Raw genomic sequence first — 7579 nt, forward strand, 5'->3', positions numbered from 1 at the left:
TTTAAAAAAAAAAAAAAAAAATTTTTCTGCGGGGGGGGGGGGGGGGGGGAGGAGACGACAGACCATTTGCATTCTTTTACCTAGAATGCTTTTACCTAGAATGCAAATGGAAAAAACCGTGAGTGAAACGGTGACTGACGAGTATATATTCCATTGAGGGAAAGTAAGTTTCACAATTGTTCAAAAGCCCCCTGGTGGTTGAAGAAAAATCCACATATAAACCGGAAAATACAATATATGAAAAAAAACACTGAAGGCTCTCTGGTATGAGCAGGCGGGCCGGATCCGGCATTGTTCAGGGGGCCGGACCAAATGACGTGGCGGGCCGGATCCGGCCCGCGGGCCGTAGTTTGGGGACCCCTGTTTTAGAGGCTTGTGGTGAAAACAGCTGCGCCAAGAATCTGTTTCTCAGCTCTGGTCACCAGCAGCATTTAGCTAGCTGGCAGCTAGCATTGATTTGTTTCTCAGCTCTAAAATCAGTCATCGGCTGCTAGTTTTTCTTCCTTGAGGGCTAGCATCAGCGTCGGGTTGTCGACGGCAATCTTTGAAAACCTGGAATTATAAGGTTCCTTCTGCAGAATTCTGAATAAAACCAGGATCAAGGTGTCTATTCCTTCAGCCATTCAACACAATACTGTCACCGGTATATTTTGGATTCAGAGAAACTCCTCCTCCTTCTGTTTAAACTGGGAGAAAGTTAATGTTGAATCAGTAGTTATACCGGCCTCCTGTGTTCAGTCCTTCATGACTGGACATCAGACATCAGTAATCATTCAAACTTGTACTGCGATCTCTCTTTGCTGTTTTCACTTGAAGAACTCTGGATGTTTTTTTACATTTCCCATCAAGAACAAGAACAAGAAGAAAACATGCAGTAATTTGATATTTCCAGGATTATGAAATGTTTTAAGTTGAGATTCAGAGTGCAAAAGACGAAACAGGAAGAAGTGATCAAAGGTTTAAGACCAGCAGACATGAACCTCACCACACACCACTGCCTTCAAGCAGCCTTGCTTGTGCATCTGAACAACCTGGTTCATGAATCATGGATCAAGGGTTCATGAAAATCTGAATATCTAACAGGACATGAAATAAAAGCCAGATTTCTGTCCAGATCTGTACATTTTGGGGTTGCTGTTGTCTTCAAACATTCGATCAGCTGATGAGCTGTTTGTTTGAGTCTAAATGCAAATTTTGACTATTTGCTAACACAATTAGCCTCTTCTGTTCCCTCATTTTGCATTCTGAATAGTTACCTAAAAGCCTGGTTGAAATGCAGAGGCGTCTCATTGTTCCCCACTTTTAAAGTTTGCAGTGTACAGAAGAAAAGCTTCACTTGTGCTTCTCTAAATTAAAACTATTTCATATAAAAATAAAACCACATTTTTAGCGTGGGAGTGTCTACAGACAGTTCATCAGCTCAGGGTTTGACAAGAGGTAATAAACCCAAACCACAAAAACACCGATAGCGATGACAAATAACTAATGGAGACTAAAGTTCACGGCCTGAACAGCTCTTTGTTTGCCGTCGTTTTTGAAAAAACTTCAGGTTGTTTTTCTCTTCTTTTCCAGATTTGTCTCATAGAGAAAAAAAAAATGTACTGACACACATACTGACTCAGAGCATTGTTTCCTGCGGCTGGTTGTGATGTCAACATCTGGGATTTTGTCCAACTAGAGGGAAAAGTTGGAAAAGTGTCGTGAATCTGTGTAACTAGATGTGTTTCCTGTTCAGTTCCACTCCTCTGAGCGTAATGGCAGCCGAGTACACCATTTCTGTAACTGACTGCTCTCAGCACTCCACTGCCTTACAGTCACTGTTGCGTTCTGTCATTTTCAGTGAGAGCACAAAGAAACTACGGTGAACTGCTGAAAAGCCTCTGCATTTCAGATTTTGTTTCGGTGGTGTTTTCTCTGCCAGCCCCTCACCTTGTGTCGAAAGGCTATAAATAAATTATGTCCACTGCTAAACTCCACAGTTTGGTCTTTTTCTCCTTAGACTTTGACGGTTGACTCCCTGTCTTTGCTGTGAGGTGGCAGATTTTGAATATAAAGCTCTATATGTATCTTTTACCATTTTTTTACACCTTAAATCTTACTTATGATTCAATATTTGATTCAATGGAAATAAACAATCGAAACATGAACAACTGCTAACAGCAGGAAGGCAAAATAGTCTAAACTCTTCTTTTATCTTTGTCTAATGGTGCTAAAAAAAATAGATCAGCTAAAATCACAGTCTGATGTAAGATTTTTAAAAACCATCAAAAAACCCATCATGGCAAATGATTCCAGACATCCAGCACTCAGATCCTTAATGGTTAAAAAAAAACTTCAGCATAAATATCGATTAGAGATGAAGAAACATTTACTATAAATGTTTGTGAATAGAAAATTTACAATATTCATTGAATAATGTAAAGAGGGGAGATAATCTGTGGTTTAGTTGTTTTTTTATCTATTAATTATAGATTTGTTTAATGTCATTCATCCCATAAAAGGAAGAAAAAAATTGTTTCCACTATTTTAGCAGAATAACCCAAAAAGAAAAGTTTTCCTTCACTGAAAGAACACAAACTCTATCTGTTCATTATGAATTGAACTGGAAAAGCCAATCCAACATTTCCACGATGATTCCAACTGATCCCAACATGGGAGACCGCAGTGTGTCGGTATGAGCAGCTGCTAAACCTGAAATGTTTCCCGACTCGTGGAAAAAACGTTTTCAGTCTTACAGAAAGTCAAATGACCTGCAGCAGAAACCCTAAAGTCTAATCCTCCAGAGTTTTCAGAATCATCTGAGCCTCAGATATCATTCTCTCACTTGTGATATAATCAAAGTTCAAACTTTATGGTTTTTAATCCTTTCATAGAAACTAACAATTGTGGCTTTCAGTCAGTACATATTATAACTAATTACATGATGTATTGCTGCTCTGGGTAAGACATTTGTTTTCCATCTATGCGACATAAAAATTTGATTCAAGCTGTTTGCATAGACAGTAATTAATGCACCATCTGTCTTGTGTGCATCAATTTGTGCAGTGACTGAAAATTCAGTATGATTTGTTTGGTTATCCTCAGAGTCATCAGCAGAAAACTTTCTGTTTTCATGTCATAAAAATCATCCTTTCCATGAAAACAGAAAAACAAAATACAGTTTAAACTGGAAAATACTTTTCATATCATAAAATTTGTTCAGATGATTCAACTAACATCTTTGTTAGCTTTATAAACCTTTGCTGCATTGATGAGTCACTTTACCTTTGAGAGGGAGTCTGCCTGTCCTGTTGATGACCTGTTCATGATGTTTTCATCACCGGCTAATCAAAAACTAAATGAAACATCACGCGCTCCGACTTCGCTGTCTGTGAAAACGTCTCTTTGGAGCAGAGGAGCTGTGACCTGTCATCGAGGGAGATTGACATTAAGCTTATTTAAAGACCTGCTTCGATGCAGAATCATCATAGATCTTTCAAAAAGTGGAAATATCACTTGATTGTTTTCTCAAATAGTTTCTTCCAGTGCAGCCATGGCTTCTACTTGTTCATGTCAAGCTATTTTATCATAGGTAGCAGCACACCTATAGAGACTGATGTCTACAAAAGTTGGAAGTAGGTATATAGCTTAGAAACCGGATTAAATGTTTAATATCATCACAATCATCTCATACCAGCTTTTATGGCTTGTTGAGCACTTAAAATACTTTGGTACACAGAGGAAGTCAAGGTCAACTCAACAACTTCAAGCTGCCACAGTATTATAGTCAGATGTAACACTGTCTGTCTTAAAGTTCAAGTTTGGTCTAAACTAGGTTAGGAAAAGGGTAAAGGTTCGGTTTAGGCTGTAGAAATGAATGAAAGTCAATGGAAAGTCCCCACAAAGATAGCAACAAAAACATGTGTGTGTGTGTGTGTGTGTGTGTGTGTGTGTGTGTGTGTGTGTGTGTGTGTGTGTGTGTGTGTGTGTGTGTGTGTGTTGTCTGTCCCTGTGTTGCCCTGTGATGGACTGGCTCCCTGTTCAGTTGAGCGCTGCAGACACACACCAGCAGACCTCCTGACCCTGATGGAATCAGGGTCAGATGGATAAGATGGATGGGAGCATTTTTTGCAGAAGATAACTAAAATAAAAACACAAACTAAAAAAATAATAGTGCATCAACATAGGAGGGAAAAATATACCAACAAGAAATGTATTCATTAATTTAAATATGTTTTTATTAATATGTCAGCATTTAAGTTTTGGTGAAAATGAAACTGGTGAAACTGGAACAACTACTGTTATTGATTTGTTCAACTTATCAAGTTGCTAAGTAAAGAAACTCCTGTAGTGTTTCTATACATTTATAAAAATATATATATTCAGAATTACTCTGCCATGTTTTATTTTTTTATTTTTTTACCTTAAATCAAATAATTACCTTAGTAATTATTTTTAATCATATTCAATAAATTTGTAACACCGGGTACATATAACTCCTGTTGGTAAAATTCTGCCACATTCCAAGACAGTTCCAGAGGTTACAGATCAAGATTACAGGGACTAGATCTACTAAGAGAAGATCTGCAGGTTTTAGTCAGTGACTATGCAATTCCTGCAATCCAGGAATTTATTTATCAAATTCCAAAGGAAGATTGGGAGGAATTTGAATTGTTACCCCTGGATGAGAGCATCAGAGAGAGGACCAAATACCTGTTGTGCTTCCTGACGGAGGTTTTTTGTGATTTTGTTTTGGACTTACTTGAGAACCTGAAGTACAAATATGGCAACTTAAAAGCCATATTTGGAAACCAGGTTTCTCAGGCCTTTGCTCAGGCTATGGGGATCGAAGACAACATTCAGGCAGAGTGTACTCGGGTATTTAACGTGCTTTTCCTGAAGCGTGTTATATCAGTGGTCACGTCTCCTTTGGATGAGGAAAACCTTATAGAATTTCACAAGCTGGGTTTAGGGCTCAGTTCTTCGGTTGGACCTGTTATCAATTTTGTTTTTTGCCTAAATCATCTTTTGGCAAAAAAAATGACATAGGCCATTATTTTCGGACGGTGACGATATTAAAGATTAAACCAACCTTATATCACAAAGTGATGCTCTTAGGGAAGCATGGATAACAAAGTATGTACTGCCATCTAGTGGCCATGCTTAAGTTAGTTATTGTTAGGTTTCATAGTGATTCTCATCTGATCCGGGGTCAGCAACCTAATAATAATAAACAGAATTAAATGTACTGTAATGTACATTTAAAAATTATAAGGAGCATAAATACGTTTTTAAATATAGATATAATACAAAAAAAATCCAGGTTTTAGCCTTTTTTCTGTTTTCATGGATTAACTGCATTTAATTTCTACAACCTGAATGGCATTAGTAATTTTTCCTAGATATTTTTTTAAACAGGTTTAAAACTATGTGGTATATTTTTCATAATTTTCCACTAATATCTAACATGCCATGGAAAAAAAAGTTATTACTAAAAATAGAAATAATTATTTCTCTGATTATTACAACTGATTTCTAATACTGATACAGTCGTGTTCAATAGATTAGAATATATGTTCCAATAAGTCTTGTTTGAACATTTTTATTGTTATGAAAATAATAACCTAGTCCAATAACCTAACCCAACTTGTTCTACATCACAGTAGATCAAAGAAGTTCTAATGCTTGAATACTGGAATCCCTAAGCATCAGTCAGGATCCAGACACTTCTTGGAGATTCAGATTTGTGTAGAGCAACAATGTTTAGTTTTGCGAAGGCGCTTGTTCCCCTGATATTCCCGGTTGGTTGGGGTATTGAATATGCCGTGACTACTGGGTTGAAGAAAGTGTGTCATCGTTTCTTTCCAGGGAAGGATTCCAATGAAGATTATGATCAGGATGATGAGGACAATTTGTTTTGGAAAGGATTTCCATCCAGAGCCAAAGAACAAAGCGACCCAGCTGGGAAAGTTTGTTCGAAGATGACGGTACACTGTGAGAGTGAGAGTACAGTTGTAGAAAAATCTAACCCGGCTGGGGAAGATCAGTCTGCAGCTGATCTAGCAGCCAAAGCTGTGGCTGAAGTGACAGCACAAGCTTTGGTTTCGATGGTTCCATCGCTTTCCTTACAGAAGAGTTCTCTGAAGGGCACTTTCACAGGCGTCTTTGAAATACAAAGTTCCCCGGACGGGGAACGTATTTCAGATGACAACAGAGTTGCTCATTTGTCCAAAAAACCATCTATAAATGCAAAGATTCCCGTTGCTGTTGAGGTTTCCTGTTCTCCTAACGTTAATTCAGTCGATAGCGTTGGCTTGGATACCCCAGATGTAGGGAGGACAGCAGCTGCAGGACAAGGACAAGTGGAGGAGAACTTCTTCAAGTTCTCCGATGAGCTCCACAACAGCTGGGTGAACGCTGCATTCCAGAGCATCCTAAACCTGAGCGTCACCAAGCGGTGTCTCATTCAGGACAGAGTTTTTCTGGAGGCATTGTCCATCCCCTGCTGTGGAAGTCTCATCCTCTCAGCTGTCCGTCAGCCCGGCAAGCATTTTAGTCAAATAGGCCTTTCCCCAATTCTGATGGAGCTGAGGGAGAAGATGCTGCCATCAGATGTGGGAAAGGACTACGACATCAAATGTTTACTGGAGTCTGTGCTGGTCTGGATGGATTCTTTTGGCGGCGACACAGAGAGAGAGTTGTACAATGAAGACTCCTGCTCTAACTGTGGAGCCACTTCCATTGAGCTCCTGAACAACGGCACCCTGATTGCCCTTCCACCGGCAATGTTTTCAACCAGAATATTTTTACTTTTTAATATAAGGTTGGATTTAGGGTGCAAACGCCGTTTTTCAGGCTGCAGGTCACCTTGACAGAAAACACACTGCCTGGCCGATAACAAGGTGCTGGTGTTTTTTCTGCATAGGTTGACCAGGAAACACCAAATAGAAGCCAATCAGACCATCGATGTCCCTGCAGAATGTGGAATGGAGACGTACCACCCGTCCTCCGTTATCTGTGGAGATCCAAAGCTAACAGATTTCTACTGTTATTTAATGAAAGGAGAACAAACCGTGAAGGCAGACAACGAGCGGTTGTCAGAACGGTTTGATTTACATTGATCAGACACCAGATGTTGCAGTTTCTCCAGCCCCTCCTCTGGAAGGTGATAACGGTGCCTTTGGAGAGGAGCTAAAAATATTAAATTCAGAAGAAGAAAACAATCCTAGAAGACCTAATTAGTAACAATTTTGAGGCTGGAGAAATCTGATTGGGACAAAACATGTGTCTGACTTAAATTTATGGGACAAAAAGGTAAAAAGATTTGACAGGTTTCCTGTTTGCAGGTTTCTGTCCGGGCGCTCCAGCTTCACAGTCTGAAATTTCCACTGAAACAATCCAGTAGGCGCAGGTGGACCTCTCTACAACCTGGAAGCTCATGTCAGGCATCATAGCAGCTAAGATAAGTGGGCACATGGATAAATACATGAGCACGGCACAGAAGGGCATCGGCATAAATAGCAGAGGAGCCAAACACCAACTCCTTGTAGACCACACAGTCGCCCGAGACTGCAAAACCCGACACACCAACCTGTGCACC

The sequence above is a fragment of the Poecilia latipinna genome, unplaced genomic scaffold, assembly GCF_001443285.1.
Source record: "Poecilia latipinna isolate Pla-1442-1.1 unplaced genomic scaffold, P_latipinna-1.0 Scaffold3422, whole genome shotgun sequence".
Classification (NCBI taxonomy): domain Eukaryota; kingdom Metazoa; phylum Chordata; class Actinopteri; order Cyprinodontiformes; family Poeciliidae; genus Poecilia; species Poecilia latipinna.